Raw genomic sequence first — 12,959 nt, 5'->3', positions numbered from 1 at the left:
TGTCCTCTGGGCCTTCAAGAGCTGCCCATCTATTGCTTTTCAAATTTGGGGAGTGTGCTGCAAAACCCAGCAGCACCAGTGGGAAATTCATGGGAGTTTCTTAGAGCAGATGGTTGCTGCAAGCCAGATTTTTTTTTGCAGGAGACTGTTCTTCTTTGAAATGAATGTTTGACTATTCACCTGTCCTGCTAGAAATGGAATGCTCTTGTTTCAATAGCTGCCAAATGACTGAAATTTGGTGGCCCACAGTGCCTGGGTGGTACCCAGGTTCTAAGCTGCCATGAAAGATAATAGTCCAGTGGCAGGAGGACCCTGTCCTGAAATCTGGTCAATTGGAGAAGTAGGTGGCAAGATCTTGAGCTCCCCTCTGTGGCTGCATTACCACCTTTCAGTCAACACACACCATCAGCCTCTTGGGACTATCTCCTCCCCAGGCAGAAAAGCTTCTTGTTGAACTTCTGCAACACATGACGACAACTTTGATATCTCGAAGCAAGAGAAACATTTCCTCTGGCTCTAAAGGCAGGAGTTTGGAACGAAGCAGTGAGTAGAGCCACATTTTGCCAAGGGCTCCTAGAGATGTTTCCTTGCCTCTTCCTCCCTTTCATGGTGCTTGCCTTGATATCAGCAATGCATACTCCCACTCTGACCCTTCTCCATATGCCTTCCCTCATGTCTCTGAGTCATTGCTTCTCTGTTTCCTACAAGGACACTGGTCATTGGTTTTAAGTCCTCTAATACATGGGGTCTTGGCTGTCAATTCTTACCCAATCAAACCTGCAAAGACACTGAAACAGCCACATTCTGAGATCAAGTCACCCCTCTTGGAAAGGGACCATCATACCTCTGACGACTGTGCTGGTCCCCAACAGGGTCTCTGTGATGGCTCAATAGACCCTGAAGAAGGGAAAAAGAGAAGCTGTTCCAGTGGGTAGCTCATCTATACCCTTGTAGCTGACATGAGGAGGGAGAGAGGGAATCATGGGTGGTAGGAGCAATTTGGCGAGAAGCTTGGAGAAAAGCCAAGAAGTCTGGCACTGGATTCTGGGTATAGGGCAGGATCTCTCTGGTTATCAGAGTATGCAGATATGGAGAGTCCTGGCTGCACAGAGAGGAAGAGCTCAGGGTTCCTGTGCTGTCCGGAGTTCTGCGGAGGTGGGACTCTTGTCTAATCTCAGTAGGTCTAGAGATGGAGAAGATCTCACATGGCTGCAGGGTCTCTCTCTACCACATCATAGCAAGTATACTTGTGGATGCTCCCCACACCTGCCTTTTCTGTCAGGCTCCATCTCATCCCACAGGCACCCACCTTAGGAATTACCCTGTGGGCTGTTTTTCCTTTAACAACTCTAACACTCTCAGAACTGGCCTCCCAAGAAGAATGCTTTGTTCAAAGCCTCTGGTATGGCCTCTACTCACTACTCAGGAACTGCCTGCTGGGGAGTGGTGATGCCTTCCTCAAAGAGGGGGGCTCTCTTCATGAGGTGGTGCATGTAGTCAGGCCAGGCTGTCCTTAGAGAGAGGCTGCCTGGCTCCTGAATGGGTTCACCTCCCTGCCAGTGAGTGAGTGAGTGAGTGAGTGAGTGAGCGAGAGAAGGAGGGAAGTTATTAGCAGAATAGCAGACCTCTGCAGGAATCAGAAAGCCTGGTGGATCAGTCCTATAGGTGTGACTCTGAAGTTGTTTGCCCTCTCTTGAACTCTGTATAATAAAGAAAAGCCCAACTTGTTCCTGATGCTTTCCTGCCAGTGTGAGGTGAGGCAAGATGGCATAAGTTGGGGCTGGAGAGATAGCATGGAGATAAGACGTTTGCCTTTCATGCTGAAGGACGATGGTTCGAATCCCGGCATCCCATATGGTCCCCTATGCCTGAATGTATGGGCTCTTCAGACTCACATGCAGAGTTCCTGGAACTTTGGGGTGTTTAAGGAGACACACAGATATGTAGGGTTTGAGGACCTAGAACTTACTGATAGGACCAAGTGCCTAGCAACATCCAATGTCTGAGGCAGCAGAAGCATTGGCCACCAGTCCCTGCCCACTCACCTCCACCCTGCCAAGTTTTGGAGACAAGACCCTAAGGTGAGGTGAGTGGCCAGAATTCTGGACCAGGCTAAATGGTGCAAGAGGTGCAAGCCTTCCTCCTGCTACTGCACCCCCACATACACCTGCACAACAATCCCCACCTTCACCTCTCAGGGGCATCTGGAATGAGACAGATGAGATGGATGATATAGGCAGTGGACAGTTGCATGCTCCCTCTCACTGGCAGCTTCCAGCCTCCCTTCCAGAACCAACCAGGAACGGAACTCCCGGCAGACAAAGACTGGCTCCTCCAGGGAGCCCCGCCCGCCACCTCGCTGACTCCCTGCCAGCTCTTACATTCAATAAAAGGGTAATTAAATTTTACATAGTTTTCCTTTTTAATACTTCAATAAATATCTCCTGTGAAAATCAATTGACATTTCTGTACTTAATGCTTAATAACTGGTCTCATAAATTTAAATGATCCCTATAAATCTAAATTAAATGCCCAGGTTTCGATGTAGTTAGGACACCTAATTAATAAAGTGCTAGCACATAACCACTACTAATCTGTTTACCTCCAGCTGACTTTGCTTTGCACAGGCTTCCCCACAGGGAGTGGGTGGGGGGGGGTGTCAAGGACAGGGCCCTTGGGCATTTTACCAGTTGCTGGAAACCCCCGGGCTTCCCCATGTCTTCCCCCACCTTAGGTTCACCTCCCTGCCAGTGAGTGAGTGAGTGAGTGAGTGAGTGAGTGAGTGAGTGAGTGAGTGAGTGAGTGAGTGAAGGAGGGAAGTGATCAGCAGAATAGCAGACCTCTGCAGGAATCAGAAAGCCTGGTGGATCAGTCCTATAGGTGTGACTCTGAAGTTGTTTGCCCTCTCTTGAACTTTGTATAATAAAGAAAAGCCTAACTTGTTCCTGATGCTTTCCTGCCAGTGTGAGGTGAGGCAAGATGGCATAAGTTGGGGCTGGAGAGATAGCATGGAGGTAAGACGTTTGCCTTTCATGCCGAAGGATGATGGTTTGAATCCCGGCATCCCATATGGTCCCCTGTGCCTGCCAGGGGCGATTTCTGAGCATAGAACCAGGAGTAACCCCTGAGTGCTGCTGGGTTTGACCCCCCCCCAAAAAAAAAGATAGCAGAAGTTTGGTTCCCTTTTCCAGATGAGGATGAGAGGACCAGCAGCTCCTCTGGATTCCAGAGTGGAAACAGCTGTGAAGGGGGCAGGTGCCAGGGAATGCAGAAGTCCTCCAAGCATTGAGAAAATGGAACTGGACACAGACAGGGGTTGGGGAGAAAAGAGTAGATCTTTGACCTCCCCAAGTCCTCAGAAGCTTCCAGCAATTGGGCCTTAGTTTCCAGCCCTTGCTGAAGACCTTCCTCCATCCAGGACATTCACAGGAAACATGTGCAAGAAGCTGGTATCTGCATGATCAGCTTGACACTGCAGGTACACCACTGCCAGCTAGCTCTACATGGCAACCACAGGCAGCAGAATCACGAATGGGGAGGACCCCCCAAAACCATGAGTGGTGACTGGGAGCAGGTTGAACACTCCAGGAAAGTAGTGTTAGGGATCTGGGTCCTAGGGGTCCTCTTAGTTTTCTCCCCATCAGGATATGCTGCATGCAACCTAGAAACACATCTGTCCTGCCACCATCTAAGCAATCACCCACTAAGACACTCCTTGGATCACCCCCAGGACACCCCAAAAGTGACCTTGTAGAGACTAAGACTTTATTAAGGGCAGGGAAAAAGCCCTCCACACCCTTCTTGAGCTATGTGAGGCTCTTCTCTCCCCTCCCCTTCTACTCCAACACACATGCACACACACATACATGCATGCACGCATACACGCGCATGCTCTTGGTGCTGCACTGGACCAGTTTCTGGACAGCCAATCAGGGCCTTCCATGGTAGAGATGAGATGAGGAATTGTTTGTGTGTTTCCTTTGATTACTTATTGATTTTTCTGGTTTGCTTTGGCAGTGACTCTTTTTATTTGTTTAAGGTGCAAGATGCTATTGGGTAGGAGAAACAAGGTGTAAAAGTCTGGGACCCCAGCTGGATGCCCACTTATATTCATGAGCCCCTCCCCTCTGGCAGGCCTGCCTGGTCCCCTAGCTATAGCAGTCAAGCTTAAAGGGCTTGATATGGGGTTTGCCTCTCTAGGATTAAGGGGTGACCAGCTGGAGTCTGGGGAGGTTGTGAGTGAGTCTCTTGAGGTGTGTGGGCAGAGGGGCAAGTTCTGGGATGAGTGGAGGACTGTGTCTGAACCAAGGGGAAGGAGATGCTAAACTGGGTGATCTGATTCTGCCCATTGTGAGAGGGCACTGGGGCAAAGGAGGCTCTGCCAGGCCAGCCATGGGGTTATTCTACAATGAAAACTGTCCTAGAGTGCTGCCTACCCTCTGTGGGGTTCACTGTCTCTCACCTCCATCTATGTGTGCATGCCTTGCCCTGACATTTCAGCTGCTGGCTCCTCACCACTGTGACAGAGTGGCCGGTGCAGAGCAGGTGCTAGGGAAGAGTCGCTGAATCTGGCAGGACACGTGCATTTCTGTTGGCCTGGTGGGTAAATGATTGTGCGGCACATTAACCTGCCGCACATAAGTCTCTGGATAATCAGTCCTCTGGGAGGCTGTGCTCAGAAGCATATCCCTTAGTGAGCTACAAAGCTGGGAAGAGCCAGGGATATCCAGGCCAGGATGTAGGGTCGGCGTGGGGTCTGATGGGTGGGTGTAAGGTCTGATGGGTGAGTGTAGGGTCTGATAAGGGAGTGTGGGGTCTAATGGGTGGATGTGGAGGGTCTGGTGGGTGGGTGTAGGGTCTGACAGGGTGGTATGGATGTTTGACAGGATTGCTTTGGAGCGGGTGTGGGGTCTAGTGGGTTTTGGGATGTGGGATCTGGCCTCTTCTCACTGGGTCCCTATTCCATCTGGAACAGAAACTTGGTTATCCTCAGATGGATGGGGTATAATGCAGCAGGTAAGCAGAATGAGGTGCAGGTCTAGGCATATGATAAGTGCTCAAGGGGTGCCGACAGTTCCAGTCCCTCTGGAAGTGCTGGTGAGTGGGAGATTGCTCATCCTGAGCAGGGGTGAGAGTGAGTGTTTTTATGGACCATGGAGCACAGAGCCCAGTGTTCATACATCAATAAGAACTCTGGCTCTTTCTTCTCAGCCCTCCTTCTCAAAAACCCCAAGAGCCAAATCCTGTGCCAGTTTTTGACTGAAAGTTCACAGGCTGACAAGAAAAGTCTGTGATCATTACCAGTAAGAATGCTCTAGCCCTGCAATCTGCACAGCTCCTTCTTCCACAGGTGGTCAGTACAGTGCCAGCACCCCCCAAATAAGCTCCTCAGTTACTCAAAACTTGTTTGCTTCCCTCATTTTCTTTTTCATTCATTGAACAAATGCCTGTAAATTGAGCCATTGCTCTATGCTGGGCTTTGCATGGTCTGTTGGGAACACCACAGGGACAGCTCTCATTGGCAACCATTGTTGTACCGGAGTGACTCAGTCTGGCAGGGAAACATCAGTGAAAGCAGCTATACACACCTGGCTGCTTCCTGAAAGAGAGATATAGTGTGTGCAGAGAGAGTATGATGTTTGCACATATGTTTTGTGTGTCTGTGCATATGTATCTACATGTGTGTATGCTGTGATAGATTGTATGGATAAAAGTACACATGTGTATGTCTGTCTTTGTGGTCTAGGACATCAGGGAAATATTCTCTGTGTGTATCTCAGTGTGTCTCTCTCTTTCTCCTTCTCTCTCACTTCACACACCAGTCTCTCTGGTGGGTCATGAGTAAGATCAGTGTATCTGATCTCACCTATCTTCTCTCTTGCCTCTGTTCCCCCCCCCTTCCCACTCTGCCCTGCAGGAGACCCTGGCTACAGACACTCAAAAGGTTATGAGCACATTGGGTCTTGTGGGGTCAGGACCACAATCTGACCTGATATGCTGCCCAACCAATAAGAAAGCAACTTGGGTGAAACTCCTGCTAAGTGCAAAGGATCTGGCATGGCAGGGAAATATAGACTACCTGCTTCATGCTTTACTTATGTTAGTAACTCTGGAACAAGTTTTTCCAGCTGCCCAGCCACCAACCCAGAACATTTGCACAGACTTGCCAGTGGGGCACCAAGGCCATAAAGCATTTCTAACATGTCCTTCTGATATAGTTCTCCTCTGTCTTCCCCTACCCTAGAATTTCTTAGGTCAGGCCTTCCTAGTCTCTCCTGTTCTTGATTTTTGTCCCCTTCTGAAGTTACTAATCAGAGGGTCAGTCCTTATAAGTTTTCTTGTGGTCCCTACCTGCCCCAGGAGATACAGGAGTTGAGTGGGGCTGATGTGACTGAGCATCATAGCCATGAAGCCCTGAACTGACCTCAGGCCACCATTCCCTTCTGCCACCAGGAGCCTCTCAGAGACCTGACAACCATCTGCTTTCTGATAAGTACCCACATGAAGGACAACATTGCTGAGTTCCGTCTGCTGCTCTGTAACTGATGCAGGCACTGTTCTGGCTTTCCCATCAACTGACCATCTGCCTCTTCCTGCTCTCCCTCGGGGATAAAAGCACCCACCATTCACTGTGGGTGGGACTGTCAGCTGGCACAGCCTCTACGAAAAACAGTATGGAGACTTCCCCCAAAATAGAACTACTGCATGAGCCAGTCATTTCCTTCTTCTTTGCATCTATGCCAAGAACACAAAAACATTAGTCATAAAAGACAAATGCACACCTATGCTTTTGCATAACAGTTCACAACAGCCAGAATCTGGAAAGAACCAAGTGCCCACCAGAACATAAGTGGATAAAGAAGATGCAGTGTTTATCCACAATGGGAGACTGCTTGGCTATAAGAAAAAGACAAAGTCCTGCCTTTTGTGGAAGTGTAGATGGAATTGGAAGGCATTATGCTAAAAGAAATAAGTCAGAAGGAGAAGGAAAATTGCCAGATGGGCTCTCTCATCTGTGGTATATAGAAAAACACAATTGACACTCTCCCATGAAAACAAACCCTTGGACTCGGACAGTAGAACTGAGGTCACCGAGTAGGTAGGGGGAGAAATTAGAATGTGCCCAGATGCTGGAGTGGAGGGTTTGGGAAACTTTAGAGGGGGGGAGACACAGTGATTATGTACACCAAAATCATAAACATGCACAATACTATGTTACTTCAATAGTAATAATGAGCTAATCCCATGAACAACACCCCCCCACACTCACACACCTATGTGGGCTTCAAGCTGTGGAGAAGACCCTGCATGGTAGACCCTCTCTGTAGCTGAGAGAGGCAAGGAGCAACCAAAGCACCCCAGGGTGTGGCTTTCTTGTTTACTTACTGGTGACCCAGGTAATTCCTTGGCTGCACCATTTTCTTGAGTCTGAGACAGAGATAAAGACTGCATCTACCTCACTTGGAAACTCATCCATCTGTATAGAGCAGGCTGGAAATATGTCCATCTGTATCCACAGGCAGCCACATGCAAACATAGACAGACTTGGCTGCATCATGCCAGGCAAGGTGACACTGGATATACCTGTCTGTACACATGGATGTTGGGGACAATTCTGCCTGTAGCAAGTTGCTACCAACCAATTCTGCCAGCTCTTGTCCCTGTTTGTGAAGACACACACAGTGCTGTCATTGTCGACTACAGAGTCCAGTAAACACAACCTTTATATGCCCTGGGAAATCAAAACATTCTGTGATTTCCTCTTAGAATATTCACTTTATTGTGTGGGTCAGAGGTAAACCCCAATATCACTGAGGTTCCCCTGAATTAGTTTATCTAACATCAGCATTGCTAATTTTTTCTGGCTTTGAGGCTATATATAGGGGTGATTGGAAACTACTCCCAGCTCAGTGTTTGGGATTGGTCCTAATTATGCTCAGGCAACTCTAGAATGCCAGGGATCAAACCTGAGGCTCCTTTATACAAAGAATGTACCCAGCCTCTTAGGTTCTCTCCTTCATCACTGTTTTACTGAGCCTTACAATCACCTTCCAGATTGGGTATTCTTCTTTTCATTTTACAGAGGAGGAAATTGAGGCTCAGAGGGATGCACTTACCCCTTGAGTGGCACAGCTCAAAGTCTCTGAGCAGAGTCTGCCATGAAACAATATGGTTGAGCTCTCACTCTGTAGCTGTGCCCTGCTGAGTTACAAGAGCCTTGTCTCCTGTCAAGGTTCTCACCTCTCTGAAGGAAGCACTGATGTCCCTGGCCTATGATAGTGTGAGATAGAGACCCTCCCAACTCCCAGAAAGCAGATTCATCTATGAGGAGACCTGTGGGGGCTTGCAGCAGAGCTAGGACCCTCCTCCAGTCCATGGCACTCACTAATCATTCATTGAAAGGATCACGAATTAATGAACCTCACCAAGCACTGAACACATGCTATGAACAGACACTATTCTGGGCTGGATGCTGTAACAGAGCTTTCTCTGTGCAGGTACCGCAAGCTAGGAAGGAAAGAAACAGAAAAGTATATGCTTAGTGTTGAATTAAATAATTAATGATGGGGCTGGATGGCGATGGATGGAGGCCTTTGTGCTTAGGCCCCAGCCACGTGGCTTCATCCCCCATCCAGCCGGCGAGTTCCAGGCCCAGGTGAAACGCGAAATCACTTACTCACAGGCAGGCTTCAGAAAGAATCATCTTTATTTAGGCCCTAGCCACCATGTGTGTGTGGCCTATCTAATAACCTTTTAAGCATTCGGCCATTCTTAGCCCTGCATCTTATAATTCAGTCATTTTCCTCCGAGAGCCCAGCAGGGCCAAAAGGCAAAGACGCTTAATCCCCTGGCTTCCGGGTTTATCTACCTATTCCAAGACCCCTCCCAGGAATGGGCCGGGTCTTGCAGGTAAGGTCACACCTAGTATCCGGTTCCCAAGACCCCTCCCAGAAATGGGTGGGTCTTAGCTATCTACACCAAATCCAGGGTCTCACACCAACACTTGGAATAGTGGTGCAGGCTCAGAAGAAAAACAAAGCAGGACAGGAGCAAAGGGGAGCCTGGAAGGGCTTCACATTGGACACAGTTTGGCATGTTCCTCAGGAAAGATTTTAGACTGTCAGATGTCCCCCACCTGCTGTCATCAGGGCAGCAAGGAGATGTGTCATGCCTACAAAGTCAAGAGAAGCAGGACTGTGAGTGAAGAGGGTGTGATAAGACCCAGCCCAGCCAGTGGTCCATCATCACAGCTTATTGAAGTCATGTAGGGCATTGTCAGGCACAGGAGAGGGACCTGTGAACACATGATGGAAGCCATCATGGAGAAGGCTCATGGAGTAATGTTGGAAAGTGTGGGCTCTGCCATCACCCAGAGACCTTTTAGGCCCACTTCCTGCTGATGTTTCCCCAAAGCCATGTTTTTTTTTTTTCACTGCATTCATTGAATAATGAGATGTATGGCAGAATAAGCCCTTTATATGTGACATCATGCAAACTTCACATATCCTCACCACTGAAGAGGTGAGCCCCACAGTAGGGGTTGGGCATGAAGCCTCCAGATGGGGTGTCTGTTTCTAGTGTGGTTTCAGGGGGATTGGAAGAAGCAGCTGTTGAAGGGAGTTACAGTTAGAGGGAGTCCCTTGTTCCCTGCACCACTGTCTTGAATGTCAGCTGAGATGCCTGCAGAGAAAACTCCCAGTTCAGTTTCCAGTGTCCCCCAATGACAAAACAGGAATCAGCCTCTGAAACTGTCCATTCACAGCTGGCTGAAATGTGCAAGTTCCTGCATCATCAGGTATTCATTCATTCTGCAGAGAACTGGTTGGGGGATGCCTTGTGAAAACTCTCATCTCTGTAACCCAGCTTCTTCCCTGGGGCTTTGCCTTAAGGGCCAAAGTGTCCTGTTAATTAGCGAAAGTCAAGGACCTGGGCAAGAATGACCCAGGCCTCACACTATAGTACTGGCCCAAGCCCTGTGGGTTGGCATCCTCAGACTTAATATCATGCTCGATTTGATCTTCATGTTTTCCAAGCTTAGCAAAGCAGATTTTTCCTTATTAATCTGCATGTATACTTAAAGACAGAGTACCAAAGTTCAGCCCCTTTGGTATAGTTGAATGAACATGAAAAGGTCAGGAGACTTTTCACAATTACGGAGCATTTCCCCTTTGCTCTCTCTCCCCCTCCTCTTTGCCTTCCTCCCTCTCTTCAGGTCCTCCCTCCTCTGCTCTGAATTCCCAAGGCTGTTTCTACACTCGAGCTCAGTCCAAGCCAGGAAGTGAACACAGCTGGCAGTGGTGAAGGGAAAGGATGCAAACCTGTGAGTGGGGAGGGGTGGGCTGAGAGGCTGAACCACATTTCAGCCCACACTTTCTGCTTCCTGTGGGCACCTCCCTCCCACCCTCAAGAGACAGTAAGTCTCTGAGCCTGGATATAAATGACTGTAAAACAACCAGAAGAATAGTACCTACAATTGTATGGGTGCTTAAAGTAACCTAAATCAGAGTAAACTTTTTTTTTTTTTTTTTTTCAAAAACTGATTTTAGCATGCATTGACTTGAATAAGATGGCTTTAAGTCAAACCACCTAGCGCTTGAGAAGAGATGTCTGGAGAGAAGACACCAAAGCAAAGTTGGAGATGATGTGATTGGGCAGAGTAGAAGCACTTGCCTCATTTAGCTGTGCATAGAGGATGCACTGTACCTGGTTGTTCTTGGGATTCACTTTTTTTGGTTCAAGTGTGTTCACTCTGGTTTAGGTCATGGTTTGCTTGTGTGGGTTGCAGAAACATTAGTTCCACCTAATGTGAACAGCCTAATTTTTTAGTTACCTAAACACAGGACAATTTTTAAAGTTTTAATAAGATATTAAGTATGAAGAAACAGATGGATAAACTGTTGGGTGGGCTGTCATTTGGGGTCTTGAATGGCTACCTTTTGAGCATGGGAGTGGCAGATTTCTCCTCCCTAGGTCTTTACTATACAAGATGTACCTGACTCTTTGGTGAAGTGAGTATGGTTTTTCATCTAGGAAAAGAGGGGTTCCAACTGAGCCTAACTATAAACAGTGGAGCAAAGGCCCCCTTGAGAGTCTTCATATGCACAGAGGAAAATCTGGGGTCTCCAGACCTCAGGCAGAGAAAGTGAAGGGCAAGCCACAGTCTATAGAAGTTTCTCTCTCAACTCTACCCACTGCACAGGAACTTAGGGACCAGAACAGCAGAAGAGAAAGTATTTTAGCCCAAATGCAAGTAAAAACAGCAAAAACATACAGGTTGCTTTGAAAGCAATAATCAGTGGGAAATAAACAGTCTAACTATACATCTCTATGAAAGTAGAAAAGAGATTTCAAATCACTGACCTCAGATTCTACCTCACTAAACTAGAAGAATAGCAAATTAATTCCAAAGTAAGCAGAAATAGGGAAATAATAAAGATGAGAGCTGATATTAGTGAAATTGGAAACAGAAAAACAATAGAGAAAATCACAAAACCAAAGTGGTTGCCTTGCGAAAATCAATAATAACAAACATACGGTACATGCAGAGAGATCAATGAAAAAGAGAAAAAGCACTAAATGTCCAGTATCAATTATGAGGAATATAACATCACTACATATTCTACATATGTTAAAAGAATAAGGAAATATTTGTAGAAATAGGTAAAAAAACATTTAAAACATAGATGAAATTCCTTGTATAGATAGCACAGCGGTAGGGTATTTGCCTTGCATGCTGCTGACCTGGACAGGACCCAGTTTGATTCCCAGAAATCATATGGTCCCCCAACCTGCTAGGGGTGATTTCTGAGTGCAGAGCCAGGAATGGCCCCTGAGTACTGCCAGGTATGGCCCAAAGACCAATCAACTAATCAATCAATCAAGTTTAAAAAATACAAATTATGGGCTAGAGAGATAGTTCTAAGGACCAAGGCACTCATCTGACAGGTGAAAAGCCCTGAGTTCATTTCACCAAGTATGGACCCAAGGCCACATCTTGGGGTCTCATCAAACTATGCATACTACCGAAGTTTATTCAAGAAAATATATGTAAGTTGAGTATCCCTATATATTTTTAGTAAATTGTATTTGTAGTTACAAAAATAAGTTTAGGATAGGATATCTATCTTCCCTGATAAATTCTACTGAACTTTTAAAAAAGAAATAAAACAAATTCTACAGAATTTAGTTCTAGAAAAAATTATATCCCAATTTGTTCTATGAGGCCAGAATAATCTGGTACAAAACATGACAAAACATTGCAACAAGAATTGAAAACTACAGACCAATTGTCCTCAGCAGCATAAATGTAAAAAGTGCTAAACTTTATTTAAACAAGTAAAACTCAGTGATATTTAAGACTTAATACATCATGACCCAGTGAGGTTTCCTCCACTCAAAGTCAGAATTGTTTTAACATTCAAATATCATTCAGAGAAAATATATTTAAAAAGTTTAAGAGGAAAGCTCATAGAATCCATTCAATGGATCAAAAAGCACTGGACAAAATTCAACAAAAATTCCTGATGAAAACTAAGAATAGGAGAAGCTTCCTTGGTCTGCTAGATTTTGTATAGAGCTAATGTCAAAGTAATTTCCAGGAAGCTTTGGGTCAACTGAGCTCAATGCTTAGATTCCTCAATGAGATGGTGCTTAGACCAGTACTTTTGGGAGTCACCAGAGCTTTCGTAGTAATGCTCCGGGGCCATGTAGTGCTGGGATGGAGCTCAGGGCTTCCTGGATGCCAGGTATGTGCCCCCAATCCTTTGAACTGTCTTCCAGAACTCTAACTCAAGTAAAGACTTTTTTTTCACTGAGATATAAGATAAATAAGTTCATGCTCACAACTGCTGTTCTCCCAGATTGGTTAAAATTAAAAGAGCTTATATTGTCTTTTCTTGCAGTTGACATAATTATCTATGTAGAATATTGAATAATCTTTTAAGAGTTACTAGAGGGGC

This window comes from Suncus etruscus, chromosome 6 (assembly GCF_024139225.1).
Source record: "Suncus etruscus isolate mSunEtr1 chromosome 6, mSunEtr1.pri.cur, whole genome shotgun sequence".
Classification (NCBI taxonomy): Eukaryota; Metazoa; Chordata; class Mammalia; order Eulipotyphla; family Soricidae; genus Suncus; species Suncus etruscus.
This window is presented reverse-complemented; position numbering follows the sequence as displayed.